This window comes from Acinonyx jubatus, chromosome A3 (genome assembly GCF_027475565.1).
Source record: "Acinonyx jubatus isolate Ajub_Pintada_27869175 chromosome A3, VMU_Ajub_asm_v1.0, whole genome shotgun sequence".
Lineage (NCBI taxonomy): Eukaryota > Metazoa > Chordata > Mammalia > Carnivora > Felidae > Acinonyx > Acinonyx jubatus.
Window position 1 is genome coordinate 43987493 of NC_069388.1, and position 15545 is coordinate 44003037.

Below are 15545 nucleotides of genomic sequence, written 5' to 3' on the forward strand. Positions count from 1 at the left end.
CTGAAATACGCTCACCTAATTTAGGTACAAAACTAGTCACCACTGTACAGGATAATCAAGCCATAATCTTTGGAGTTGTTCTCTGCTGGGAAAATGTAATTTCTGAATTATATTTGCATGATTCTATCTGAGTATTTGGGGAGTTTTTTAAAAATTATCATCTAGATTCACCTTGACGTTTACTATACCACTCTGTATGGTCTATTAAATCTTAACAAGCTTTAGTTCTACTTTCCTTTCGAGTATCTGAAAGGCTACCTGAAGAACTTGAATTAACTTGTCCCTTTTACATCAAAGGCACCTGGGAGCTAGGTGCATTCAACAGTTTGCTGTGTTTACAACACCTTTATATGCCTAAACATCTGCTTATTTCCGTGGTGTAAATGCTCCAGCTATCATGAATTTCCATCTACCGATGCAATGTCATTGAAGGTGGAGTTGAGAAGAAGCATATAGTCATTATTGTGAGCCAGTATTCTCTAGTTCCAGAACATCATTGAGTGTGTGCTGCTACCTTTTATGGATTGTGGTCATGATGTTCAAGTTACGTGCTAAGAATGTAGAATTGTGGTCACTAAGTATCTCTGAAGGGCTTGAAAGATCAGCTGAAACTATAATCCCTGGAGCCCTGATATTCCTTCAGGGTGCTTCACAGGTTACACAAACTTTAATTCAATTTTCTTTTCCAGGGCCATTTGGGTGGCTCGGTTGAGCATTCAGCTCTTGGTTTCAGCTGAGGTCATGATCCCAGAGTCATGGGATGGAACCCCAGGCTCTGCACTGAGCTGCACTCCGCTGAGCATGGAGCCTGCTTAAGATTCTCTCTCTTTTTTCCCTCTGCCCTTCCCTTCTGCTCACACATGCTTTCTCTCCCTCTCTAAAAAATAAATAAATACATTTCTTTTTCAAAGTTACATTTTAAAAAATACAATGAAAGAATACACATGTAGCAAACATATAGAGAGGTATGTGGGACTGATTAACACTGAGTGTAGAATTTTTGTGACTCCTGAGATAGAAAAGAGGCTATGGTGGGTGAGGAATTTAAAGGGGTTGTGAGTACAGAGGTGTGCCATACTATCTTTAAACTTTGTTGTAGATCTTAAATACTGCATAACAGATTAACAACACCCACAAATACATTTTATATCAAATTTCAAACCTCTAAAAAACGCTAATGTCAAACTTGCTGCCAGACTAAACTTATTTTGTACAAGTGATGGAATAAAGCTTTCTCTTGCCTTCTCTGTGTAATTACACATTTCCCAATGTTTCATGGGGAGTTTTAATGTGCAAAAACATTAAACTGTCGCTGAGAATCTTGTTTTATTTTATTTTGTATAATGAGACAATGGAATCTGTTTTTAAAATTTGAAGCAATTTCATACTTAATAAATGTTGCAGGGGCACCTGGGTGGCTCAGTCGGTTAAGCATCTGACTCTTGGTTTCAGCTCAGGTCATGATTCAGATCAGGTCACGGTTTTGTGGGTTTGAGCCCCACATCAGGCTCCATGCAGAGCCTGTTGGCATTCTCTGTCTCCCTCTTTCTCTGCCCCTCCCCGCTCACATTGTCTCTGTGTCTCTCAAAATAAATAAACTTAAAAAAATGTTACAAATAGTTCAAAGAATCAAGTATGCCATTCATTTATACAGATTAGTAAATTGTTAACATATTATCACATTTGCTTTATCATTCTCTCTCTCCCCTACACACACACACACACACACACGCACACACACCTTTTTCTAAATGGTTTGAGAAGAAGTTGCATGGATCATGTCTCTTAGTGCTTCAGTGTTTTTTGTTTGTTTTTCAGTAGGCTTCATGCCCAGCATGGAGCCCAGTGTGGGGCTTGAACTCATGACCGTGAGATCAAGACCTGACCTGAGATCAAGAATTGGACACTTAACCAACTGAGCCACGCAGGTACCTCAATACTTCAGTGTTTACTTCTTAAAACAAGGACATATTCTTATGTCACCACAGTACAGTTGTCAAATTCAGGACATTTAATAATACTTTAATCTACAGTCCATATTCCAGTTTCCCCAGTCATCTCAAGAATGCCATTTGTAGCAAGTTTACTTTTGATTTTTTGGACTCAGCATCCAGTCCAGGATTGTGCGTTGCATTTAGCTGTCATTTCTTTTTTGAGTCTTTCAATCTGAAATGGATCCTCTGCCTTTCTTTGTCTTTCAAGACCTTGACATTTTTGAAGAGTTCAGGCCTATTGTTTTTGTAGAGTGACCCTCAGTCTGGCATGTCTGATGTTCCTCACAGATGGATTCAGGTTATGTGCTTTTGGTGGGAATGCTACAGAAGTAATGTGTCCTCCCCAGTGCCTGATATCAGGAGGCACACGTGGCAGGTAACTCTGCTGGCTGGTTATGTCGGTGTCATCCAGGTTTCTCTGCAGTGGGAGATTTTTCAGAGCCATGATTTGACTAAAAATGAGGGATGAATCCAGGGGGGCTTATTGAGAACTTCCTGGACCATAGCTCCAGAGTTTGCTCTGAAAATGTCAGCCAGCTGGGTGAGCCAGCCTGTTTTCTAAGCTGCAAAGCATTTTTGTGGCCCCAGGAAAGGGCAGCATCAGCAGCCTGAAGTGTCTGCATGTCTGGCGTGAGGCACCCTGGTGCTCAAAGAGCTGAACTAAGTTCTGCGACAGGAACCTACACCAAGCTTGGCCTCCAGGATGGTTGCTGAGTGTGGTTGTTCCCCTGTTTGGTGATGTAATATTTGTGCACTGTGGGTTTTCTGAGTTTTCCCCACTTACCCGTGCAAGATAAATCCAGTCTTTTCTCTGAGCCAGGGCTGCTGAAGTGCCAGGCCACAAACCATGCATTGCCTGACCCAGGCTGGAACAGTGGCCTCTCACAGAAAAACAGGAAATTAGAACATATGCACTTTCCACGTACTGGCTAAATTATGAGTTTCTCAGTGGTTCCATGTGGCTTGAATAACAGGGTAATTTTCTTTCACAGAGTAAAATATTCTAATTAAGATGTATTTTATTGAATAACATTTTATTTTAGTGACTTCTTTTTAGTGTCTAGTGCCATTTTAAGTTCTATCACAGATAGATTTTCCTTAGATTTTCAGTAGGCCAAGGAAGCATGGTGTTAGCAGGGCAGTTGTTATGTGCTTGTCTGTGTTTTATAGATATACTGGGCACACTCTAAATGTTAGGGAACATGCAGGGCCCTCTGGGTGACAAATAGAAACATGGAATTAGAATGTCATGGGAGCCTGTTCCCTGTGGCACCCAGAGAAGGGAAGGCTTAATGGTGGGGGCCAGAGAAGGTGGCACAAGAGGAGGTGATCTTTGGGCTGAGTCTTGAGTGGTAGAGAGTGTTTTAAACAGAGAGACTGTTACAGACATACAAAGGTGTGGCAGATGAGAGTCGGCTTGTGGGAGGGGCCAGAAATGGGAATAAAAGTTTGAGTCAGGTTGGGGAAGACTGTGTAGTATATGTTACATCAAAGAGCTTGGACTTCACGTCGTAAATGTCAGGGTTGGTGTCTCATCCCGATTAGATTTTGTGCATCAGAGCAAGAAGGCTTCTCAAACTTGAGGGAAGCATTTCTGGGAAAGAAGACCCTCATTCACTCTTCCGAGGGAGCTTGACCTATCTCTGGATATGTGGGTGTGGGGCTGTGAAGACAGGAGCTGCTGCTGTCTTTCCACCACGGGGCACACTGAGTGTGGACAGCACTGACCCCAGGAAGCTAGAACCCGGAAGCAGAAGAAAGCCAGGGAAACAGGGCCTTGTCAAAATCATGGGGCCACGGGACTGGCCTGTGCCTCATGAAGCGGGACTTCAGTACCTCCCTTAATCACTTGTACTGCCTAGTGATTTTTAAGTTTTTATTTTGAAATGGGCCAAACTTCCTAAAAGTTGCAAGGAGAGTTCAGAAGACTCATGTTTACCATTCATGCAGATTCACCAATTTGTACCTTTTCTCCCCTTTGGCTGTATCAGTACCTGAGATCAGGTTGTATACATCACACACCTTTACCACTTACTACTTCTGTATGCCGTTTTTAAGAACAGGGGTGTTCTCTTCATTCCCACAGTCCTATCAGCCAAGACTGAGGCTTAGTCATTGATCGAAATTACAGATACTAATTTTTTACTTATTTGAGAGAGAGAGAGAGAAAGATAAAGAGAAAGTGTGAGTGGGGAGAGGCAGAGAGAGAGGGGGAGAGAGAGAATCCCAAGCAGGCTCTACACTTAGCATGGAGCCCAACACAGGACTCAAATCCACAAACCATGAGATCATGACCAGAGCCGAAGTTGGACACTTAGCTGACTGAGCCACCCAGGCTAAGATACTAATTTTTAAATGTTCCCAATAATGGCCTCTATATATAGCTTGTTTCTTTCTCCAATCAAAGATCATGTGTTTTTTTAGAGGTTCAGGTCTTTTTAACCTGGAACACTTTTCAGCCTTTCTTTGTCTTGCATGACATTGATATTTGTGCAGAATCTGGGTTTTTTATGTAGTGTCCCTCAGTTGGTGGGGAGTGTGTGATGTTTCCTTATGACTGGATTCAGGTTCCACACCTTCTGTTGGAATACGCTATAACTGACATTGTATCCCTGGGGCATCAGGTCAGGACGAATGTAGCATCTGTCTACCTGCACTGGGGATCTGAACTTTGATCATCCGGTCAAGGTCTTATGTAGTTTCTCCACTGTACAGTTACTATCATTTCTTACGCAGTTAATGAGCAATCTGTAAGGAGACATTACTGTTTATTTTTAAATCAATTTGAATTGGATTTTCTGTTACTTATAACATGAAAGCTCCTCACTGATTCAAGAGCCCATTTATATTGCTGGGTTAATTGCTGGTGACCACGGGGAAACAAGCAAGGGATTAGGATGAGAAAAATAGAAGTTTCTTAAAAGCTTTAATTGTGGTCAGGTGGTAGCAGAGCCAGACCAAAGTGCATGGGGATCTTGAGAAGATAAATAATTTGGTGACACTTCTTAGTCTTTGAATGTATTTTGGAAAAAAAAAAGAAAGAAAGATTTTTGTGTCGATAAAAATCACACCCTCTGTAACAAGTCTTTCAATTGTTGGAAATTTCCAACAATTTAAAAATAAGCCTTTCATTTTTTTTACTATTTTTAAAGTTCTATTTATTTATTTTGAGAGAGAGAGAGAGAGAAAGAGAGAGAGAGAATGAGAAGAGAATGAGAATGAATGAGCAGGAGAAGGGCAGAGAGAGAGAGAATCCCAAGCAGGCTCCATGCTATCAGCACGGAGCCCATTGCAGGCTCAATCTCATGAACTGTGAGCTCATGACCTGAGCTGAAAAGTTGGTCACTTAACCAAATGAGCCACCGAGGCGCCCCTTTTTTTCATTACTCTTAACTGGATAATGTTAGTTATGTTCACAAAGGATAGTGGTTGTTTACAGGGACACACAACATTTATTCAAAATATGTTTATGCATTTTTTCCTGGATTTTATATTGACAAAAATGTTCCCATTAATTATAAATTCAGTACTAGTTGAGCAGGATTCTTTAGACAAGCAGTGAACCAGGCTCAGAAATAGAAATTCCATACCATTTACTGGGAGATGATCTCAGGGAATGCCAGTAGAAAGTAGGGACAGGAGAGAGGGGAGGGAAAGCAGTCCTTAAAGTGTGTTATTTAGCAAATGTGTGCATCTTTTTTGTCTGCGTGGTGTGTGTGTGTGTGTGTGTGTGTTCATGTTTGCATCCATCCATGATTGTCCATGATTATCCTGCTGTCCACACTAGGTGTGTGTACCCAGACCCTGAGATAAGGCTTCAAGTGCAAATAGTTTTTTGGGAGGTAAGGGGGATGCTGTTGGCAGGTTTGGAAGTGAGAAGAAAAGGCAGCCACTAACTGATAAGCCAGCCCCCACTGGAGCACCTGAAGCCCAATCTCATGAGATAGTCCTGGGAAACAGTGTAGAGAGGGCACCTCGGAGTTCTCCCACCTGACAGATAAGGGAGCAGGGTCAAAGTGAGGCAAGTCACTATTGCTGGTGAGTATCGGTGCACCGTGCATGATGTGGCTTCAGAATCTTACCTACCTGGGATTGCCAATTTAGGCCACTTTCAGCTCGCTGGTCTAGGTTGGGCAGTGTGGCGGGCAGTGACAGAATGCCTGGAAAAATACTCACCCAGGGTAGGCCGAAGCTAGTCAGGAATGTTCTCTGTCTCCACTCGGGTGGGATCTCTGAGATCTGTGCTCTGGAGGGGGCAGTGCCAACCTACACACGTCACTGCTGAGATTGGAAAATTGGATTGGAAACAGATCAAAAAGGGACCCTGAATACCTAACCAGGAATATGGATATTCAATTCTAAAAACTGTGCTGCAAGCAGGGAAGCAGGAAGCTGGGAAAGGACGGTCCCTTTGGTGTGGCATGTTTGGGCCGCGTGAATTGGAGCAGACGCAGACAGCGGGGGCGCACAGACATTAGGGAGCTGCTGAAACCATTAAGGCTGCCGCCGCCCAAGGTCTGAGTGGTTGTGGAGAATGGGAAGGGAGATGACAGCCGTTTCGGCCAGAAGACTCTGCAAAACTGTGCAGTGATTGATGGGCCGAGTCAAGCAAGTTTTCAAGCCTGGTGCCCTCATTAGCAGAGGGGAGCGGGACTTCAGAGGAAAGGAATGTTAAGTGGAAAGTCAGCATTCAATATTCAGAGCTGCATTTCAGAGGAAGAAACCAAGAATGAGTGATTCTGTCTTTACTTTTTTGTAGACAAGTATTTCGGAATTCAGAAAAACAGGTAGGAAAGCAGGAAGAAGACTCAAGATTGGGTTTTGTTTTGCTTTGTTTTGTTTCTAAATTGGAACCATATGAAATGCATAGCTGCAATCCAGAAATCATGCACAAGTCTGCCAACTGAATGATTTGACTTCTGTCTACTCTCTTTGTACACCTCCCTGAACTAATAAAGGGGATAGAAATTAATCAGAAACAGGGAGCAGGAAAGAAAAGGAAACACTCAAGCCCTAAATGAGAAAACAAAGCCTTTGGTTCCTGGAGAAAGCTTTGGTTTTGGCTCAGGTCATGATCTCACGATTCGTGGATTCGAGACCCGGTGCGGTGTTTGCTTGGGATTCTCTCTCTCTCTCTCTCTCTCTCTCTCTCTCTCTCTCTCTCTCTCTGCTCCTCACCCTCTCTTTCCCTTTCTCTCTCAAAATAAATAAACTTAAAAAAAATAGAAGTGGGGTACCTGGGTGGCTCAGTCATTTAAGCATCCTTCTCTTGGTTTCAGCTCAGGTCATGATGTCATGGTTTTTGAGTTCAAACCCCACATTAGGTTCTGTGCTGGCAGCACGGAGCCTACTTGGGATTCTGTCTCCCTTTTTCTCTGCCCATCCCCTGCTTGCTCTCTAGCTTTCTCTCTCAAAAATAAATAAACATTAAAAAAATAGAAACTTCCAGCTGTAGGGGAGCCTCACATTTGTACATAGAAGTGCCATTTGGGGTGCCTGGGTAGCTCAGTCACTTAAGCATCTGACTCTTCTTTTCTGCTCAGGTCATGGTCTCATGGTATGTGAGTTCGAGCCCTGTATCTGGCTCTATACTGACAGTGTGGAGCCTGCTTGGGATTCTCTCTCTGTCCCTCCCCTGCTCTCTCTCTCCTTCAAAAATAAATAATAAATAAATAAATACTTCAAAAAAAATGCCATGTAACATAAGATGCTCTAACAGGCAAAGAAACTAGGGATATACAAGTAAAAGCCCTTTGAAAATCAAAGTGCCATATGCCAACTGGGTCACTATCTCCATGATCATGGGGCATTAGCTCTGTTATATCCAGACCCTACCATTTGGGTTAGGCCAATGGAGACTATGAGAAGGATGGTTTGGCCCAGCATTGAAGCAGATATAAACTATCTTTCCTGACTTTTACAAAAATACTTTTTAGTCTTCAAGGGTAATAAGCAAGAGGGTAAGGTCTTCGGGGAGATAAAAGCATTAACCTCTAGTCTCCTTTTTTGCTGGAGACCTATTACAGATACCCAAAAGATGGAGACCTTGTTTTGCCAAGATAATCAGCTTTGGGGTGATTCTAAGGCATGTTATGCAGTTTCCTATTATCTGCAGTAACTTGAGGTCAGTAGAAGCTGATTGGAGAAGGTCATAATATATCCTCAAACCTAAAACAAGCATGCATTTGGGGGCTTGATCTCACACACAGGGCTGAAGTGTTTTTCAGTGCTTACTCAGTGTGTTTTGACCTCTAAGATGATGATGCTGGCAGGGGAAAGGCAGCTGGTTTAGGATTGAGATAGGATTGGAGGAGGAGTCCAAGATGGCAGACCCAGAGTGAGGGGCTGTAGTGAGCCAAAGGAGGAGAGAAGGTGGAGGAAGGAGTACAATAGCCAGAATGCTTTTAAGGAGACAGCATGGCCTCTTGAACTGGAATTAAGAGCTCGAGAGGAATTAGGACGTCTTAGGGCTGTTGGATCCAAGCCTGTCTCTCTTCCCCAGTACCACCAGGGTATAACTAGGGCCACTTGGGACTGAACCTTACACTTCTGCAAACCAAGTCCAGGTGAGGATGGGAGAAAACCAAACCAGTAGTGGAACCTTTGTCTATTCTCTCATGGGCCCTAAGATGATCCAACCTGCCCTAAGACCTAGGCAAGAGAGGCCACTGCCCTGGGCTATGTACTTCATCCCACTCAGCCTCATCATTCCCCATGGAAGAAGAGGTCCATGGAGGCAGGGGTTATGCCATTCTGGACCCTGCATTTCTCTTCCCTTATTGTTCCAGATGCACAGCACTCTGGAATCCCTGCCCGCATGCCCCAGGCCTGGTGGCATAGCCCACACAGGCTGGAAGTTTTGTGGACGGAATCCGAGGTGACATTGGACAGGAAGGCTGGGGTGTCCACAGAGCTGTCAAGAGAGAAGAGAAGAGTGACAAGCCATGGGGTAGGTTCTGGATGCCCCATGTGCCCCGTTCAGCGCAGAACACTGAAGAGTCTGAATATTTAGACATTTTTTAAATGTTTATTTATTTTTGACAGAGTGAGAGGGGATTCCTCTCTCCCTCTCTCTCTACCCCTCCTCCACTTGTGCATGCACATACTCTCTCTCTCTCAAAATAAATAAACACTTTAAAAAGAGAGAGAAAGAGAATGAAAGAGAGACAGAGAAAGAGCAGGGGAGAGGCAGAGAGAGAAGGAGACACAGAATCCTAAGCAGGTTCCAGGCTCTGAGCTATCTGCACAGGGTCTGATGCGGGGCTCGAGCCTACAGACCATGAGATCAAGACCTGAGCTGAAGTCGGATGCTTAACTGACTGAGCCATGCAGGTGGCCCAAGAGTGAAAATTTTAAATGGAAACCTGACCTTCCAAGTCCTTGGAAAGAGAATAGAACACAGTTTGTCTTGGTAAGAGAATAGAACACAGTTTGTAATCTTGATTTATAATTAAAAAAAATTCAGACATAAATAATGTCAGCCTCCATTTGTCTTCTTGCCCCAGGCCCTGAAAGTATTCATGCCTACCTAGCATCCCCTTGGGAGCCATGAGAGTCCAGACAAGGTCAATGGCTCAGTGCCTCCACTATCCGCTAAGGTGGATCCACAGGCTTATTTGACCCTGCATCCTTTGATCTTCTTTTTCTAGAAGTCTGACTCCAAGATCATCATTATTATGACCCAAAGCAGTCTCCCTCAGATGTGTGTTTGTGCTACCCTCAAATACTCCCAATGGAAAAGGGGCAATCCAATTGCTTCCCTTCCCCTCTTGGCCCCCATAATAACCATGGCTGCCATAAGCATGGGTAAGACACCTGCACAAGAGGATAGGATTTGGGTAGACCATAGTGAGGAAAACCCTGTGTTTCAAAGGGAGCCTGCAGAGCCTAACGGAAACTACTTGGTAGTTTGGTAGTAATATGAGATTGGATTTGTAAAATGCCCCAGTCATATGTACTTGTCTCCCCCAGCAAAAGACATGAATGTCGTTGGTCAACCAAGAGAGACTAAAACATGCCTGAACTGCAAAGGCACTGTTTTGGACACAAACCACCTCATTGGTGATGGCAACAGATATCATTGACAGCCTTACTATGAGAGCTTATGTGAGTTTCCACAACTCTTTTGTAGACACATAAAATATTAACTATTTTGGAGAGCAGCTGTTTCTTTATGCATTATCCTTGATAATTTCTGGATACTGGCTGTAAGATGGTATTCATACATGGTAATTGGGCATTCACAATGTATAGAGGTGTTGTGGTATTTTTTTTTATTTTGATATTGGATGTTGTGCTTCTGCTGACCATCCCACATGGAATCTGCAAGCATAGAAGAATAATATTCTCCAGAGGAGGCTCAACTGTTCTCCAATGCACTTAAAAGCAAGGATGGGAATTTTCAGACTCTAATGCCCATAACACATGGATGTAGGTACATGCACAAACACAGAGAAGTCCATTTGCTCAGCCAGTTATATTTCATTGGGAGTTTTGCATCTGTTCTGGTGGATTTTTTGTTTGTTTTGTGGTCTCCAATGAAGATACAATGGTGTGGACACACACCTGGAGACCTCTAGAATTCTGATTTGTGCAAAAATGAAAGAGCCAAGAAACATGATTGGCTAGGTAATTGCAGAGAACAAAGTGAGTCTCTATATGATAGAGAGGAAAGGCCTCCAGATCATAGACCCTATAGGAGAAATCCAACAACAGAAAGAACATGTGGATTAAACGTCCTTGTGTTACAAAGTGGTATAAAGAGTGTTTTTTTCCAGCATGTTATGTGGATTGACAGCAAGCTTTCTTGTCATTCTCAAAGTTACAGTTCTTGTCATTCTTGAAGTTTATATCTTATTTTGTCATTCTCGAAGTTATAGTTCTTCCTATTATCTTACACTTTTGATGAAGCCATTCCTTAAAAGCCCTTCCTTTCAGCCTTGATGACTTCTCTGTAAAATCTCATGCACTTACTTATCCCAGAGACACTTATTGAGCACAGATGTGCCAGGCACTGTGTTGAGTATTGGAGCTACTCCTCTGAATAAGGCAGATGGGATCCCCAATGTCTGATGGGCAAAAGGAAGATCTTTTCTTCTCCTCCTCTTCAACCTGTAAAGAAATAGAACCTACGGAGTCTCAAATAATAGACTGAACATATGGCTTCCTTCAGGTTTTCCTGATGGGATCACTCAACTTGGTTGAGATGATAGTCAAACATATTTCAGGTCTTACTAGGAACAAATAATGTGGTTTCATGTCTAAAGCATTGCTTTCAGTCTAAAGATCTAGTTTCTTACTTTGCTATCTTGTATTACCTCGGTGTAAAAAGAATCAAATCAAAGCAACCTCTTCATAGACATTGGGGTTTCGAATGGGTAGATTAAATGAGTCATGAACTGGAGTCACCCCTACCCTCACTCAGTAGAGCTGATAGTTAGATTTTCATCAGTTTTGCAAATTTGTTGATGTCCTGTTGGTAGCCTGAAATTATTCATGATGAGAGTATTTATCCCATAAAATAGGCAACTGCTAAAATTTGGGGCTTTTATTCCCCAGAAAGCCAGTTGTTAAGCATTTTCTAGCACATCCCTGTTTAAAGGGAAGGTAGATATCCTAATGGTGAAGTGGAAAGTTTGGAAAGATGTCAACACATACAGGATCAAAATGAAGGGAAAAGAAGCAAATTAGTACATGAAATTCTAGGCAATTATTCCCTAGGGGCTAGTTTAATCTCTGTAGGGATGGTGTCCTGCTTTTTGTGCTTCAGAGGTGGTTGTCATGACGTTTTAATCTAGGACTATTTCATTTTATTGTGACAAGAACACAACATGAGACTTACTTTCTTTTAAAAATTTTTTTATATTAAATATAATTTATTGTCAAATTCGTTTCCATACCACACCCAGTGGTCTTCCCAAAAGGTGCCCTCCTCAATGCCCATCACCCACTTTCTCCTCTCCCCCACCCCCATCAACCCTCAGTTTGTTCTCAGTTTTTAAGAATCTCTTATAGTTTGGCTCTCTCCCTCTCTAACTTTTTTTTTTCCCTTCTCCTCCCCCATGGTCTTCTGTTAAGTTTCTCAGGATCCACATAAGAGTGAAAACATATGGTATCTGTCTTTCTCTGTATGACTTATTTCACTTAGCATAACACTCTCCAGTTCCATCCACGTTGCTACAAAAGGCCAGATTTCATTCTTTCTCACTGCCAAGTAGTATTCCATTGTGTATATAAACCACAATTTCTTTATCCATTCATCAGTTGATGGACATTTAGGCTCTTTCCATAATTTGGCTATTGTTGAGAGTGCTGCTATAAACATTGGGGTACAAGTGCCCCTGTGCATCAGCACTGCTGTATCCCTTGCGTAAATTCCTGGCAGTGTTATTGCTGGGTCATAGGGTAGATCTAGTTTTAATTTTTTGAGGAACCTCCACACTGTTTTCCAGAGCAGCTACACCAGTTTGCATTTCCACCAACAGTGCGAGAGGGTTCCCATTTCTCCACATCCTCTCCAGCATCTACAGTCTTCTGATTTGTTCATTTTAGTTTCTCTGACCGGCATAAGGTGGTATCTCAGTGTGGTTTTGATTTGTATTTCCCTGATGAGGAGTGACGTTGAGCATCTTTTCATGATGTTTATTTATTTTTGAGAGAGAGAGAGAGACAGAGTGTGAGCTGGGGAGGGACAGAGAGAAAGGGAGACACAGAATCCGAAGCAGGCTCCAGGTCTGAGCTGTCAGCACAGAGCCTGACGCAGGCTTCGAACTCACAAACCGCGAGATCATGACCTGAGCTGAAGTCGGAAGCTTAACCAACTGAGCCACCCAGGTGCCCCCGAGACTACTTTCTTAAAGAGGACATTATGTAACCATTTAGACAGTGTGTATGTTCTTCTCTTTGGTCCCCTAACCACAGAAGCTGCTAGTGAACAAAACAAAACATATTAGAAGAATAAAGAACATTGAGTTTGGAATGACAGTAGTCGGTTGCTGAGCAACAGAGTATTCTATGAGACCCTGAGGATTATTGCTTCCACTTTTCTCACTGATTATCTAAGAAATACAAAATATCAGTATTGTAACCAATTCATAATGAAATAGGTGAAGCCTCACTGAACATCATTTGTGATTGATCCAAACCTGACTGGTGAATTGCATTTGTTTGGAATTTTTGATAGTGGAAAGAAAAAACCTTGGTCTGAGAAAAATTGCACTGGCAGAAGAAAACTTTATTGTCTAAAAATGTGCAGACTCATCGAATAATCTTGCAGAATGTATAGTCAAAATTTAACACAGAAAATTTAGTACTTGATAGAAATAATGAAAACAATTACGACCACCTTACAGGGCAGGAATGTTACACAGTAGTGTTTCATGAAGACAAAATTCTGTTTGCTCAATCACATCTTTGATGTAAAGTTTACAAAGAGCAGAATTCATCTCTAAAAACTATTTTCTTTAAAATAAAAATTAAATGTGTATTTGTATGGAGAAATAAAGACTCCCAACACCTTACCTCAAGCCATACACAAAAATTAATTTGAGATGGGTCATAGATCCAGGCATAAAAACTAAGATGATAAATCTTTGGAACAAAACATATAATATTTACTAGCTTTAAATTCTTATATCCGGAAAGAGAAAGGTACAAAATTAAAAAGAACTAAAGAAAGTTTGAAAACAGTTTAACTGCACTGTGTAAGAAACTAACCAAGGACTTGAGATGGTTTAATGAAGTATGCTCCAGAAAATATTTTCTCCATGAAAATGATCAATATTGGTATAATTCCAATGGAAATATTTGTGTGTGTTAAACATTGAGTTAAAACTGCCTTGAAGACACAAAGTCTGGATTAAAATAACAGGGTAAAAACATCTTTACAACAATCTACAACTCTGTCTCATGAGCAGAAAGCTGCATCCATTCCATTTTATTCAACTGAGGAACATAAATTAAAAAAAAATAGAGGTAAACACCCAGCAAAGCTTCCATGCAACTTTGCAGTGTTGATAAAAGAAGTAGAAATGTACCTTTTGTTTGTCCTTTTCACCCTGAAATTGAAGCATCTTCCTTTAGATGGCCAAAGGTGTCCCTCTCCTATATTCATCAAAAAAAATCCCCATTGGGGCACCTGGGTAGCTCCGTTGGTTAAGTGTCCGACTTTGGCTCAGGTCATGATCTCGTGGTTCGTGGGTTTGAACCCCACGTCAGGCTCTGTGCTGACAGCTCAGAGCCTGGAGCCTGCTCTGGATTCTGTGCCTCCCTCTCTCTCTGCCCCTGCCCCGCTCGTGCTCTGTCTCTCTCTCTCTCTCTCTCTCTCAAAAAATAAAAAAAATAAACATTAAAAAAAATCAATCCCCATCATATGTGACATCATTAAGTTCTGCTGTGGTTTGACAGGAGTTTGTCTTTATCGGTGTGTGCTTTATTCTAAGATCTTTGAATTAAACATTTGGTAAGATGCTAAAAAATATTTTAAAACTATACTTGCTTCTGAGAACTCATGATTGTCTTTCTGAAGCATTCTGGTCAAAACATATTTGATGGAAAGGAACATAAATCCACCCGAACTACTACTAAAAAAAAAAAAAAAGGAATATTTATTGTCAGGATACAAGATGAGTTGGACCTTGGCCTGGTGGAAGCTATAAGGCCAGCGGTCTGAGGCCAAGACTCAAGATGCTCCTTTACACATGTGCATTCACCCCTCCTGGCCCACCGTGGACCAGTAGCCCCTCGTATCTGCTCACTCAGGATGTATGTTTCCCATAAATTATTTTCATTATTTCTATCAAGTTTCCCATATGGCTCCAAAACCAGCTCTCAGGCATGAGCACCTACCTTGTGACTCTCAGCTCAAAATCTTGAAGTAGAGGATTCTACTTCGTCTTAGAACGGTCAATTTTAACTTTGCTGGTCCAATCAGCTGAGGGGATGACATGGGCAGAATCACTCACGTTGCATATCAGGCACAACGTGGGCAGGGCAGGTATTCTACAAGGGGTGTGGGTGGCTCAAGCAGGGTATCTGAATGACGTGAGCAGATCCATGGGCACTGGTGAACTGGAAGAGCTTATATCTCATCTAAAGAGAACACTCAGAGTCAACCAGTTTGGGTTATGCTGGAATGATAGCTCAGTGTGACCAGAGAAGCTACATATCTACATTTTATGCAAAATGTCCTGATTTTTAAAAAGTTGCCAGTTGTAGCAGCCACTGTCAAGCCCTTCCCAAATCCCTTGGGTACTTAACATTTCCATGGATGCTGGCCTGATTTTCCACTGCCAACTTTGCCTAAGGCTCTCTTTGGCCACTGGAGCCCATTCTACACACACTAGTGGCATGATGGAAATGCTGGTGAATTAAGGCTTCCTGCGGGAAGTTGGACATTTCCTCAGCTCCCTTGTGCTTCTGTTGGAACTACTCTGGGGCATGGTCTATACTGACTTCCAGAGCTCCCCAGAAGAGTTGAAGTCCAGTTGCCCAGTAGTTGGTCATGCACTTTGTATTGGCTGCCCTTCTTCCCCATATCACTTCCCCTCCCCA

General features: G+C 42.3%; 1 protein-coding gene across 4 annotated transcripts in view; it reads left to right on the forward strand.

The window, feature by feature from the left end:
- RIN2 (Ras and Rab interactor 2) overlaps nucleotides 1–15545 on the forward strand; it is a 223095-nt gene that overhangs the window by 93336 nt on the left and 114214 nt on the right. For 2 of the 4 annotated variants that reach the window (XM_053200295.1, XM_053200296.1), the window contains one exon: nucleotides 1822–1928. The exons of 1 other annotated variant lie outside the window; for it this stretch is intronic. The gene's annotated coding sequence lies outside the window, so the exon portion shown is untranslated. Of the gene's footprint in view, nucleotides 1–1818; nucleotides 1929–15545 lie in introns of all 4 variants that reach the window. One more of the 4 variants, XM_053200294.1, reaches the window with a different exon arrangement.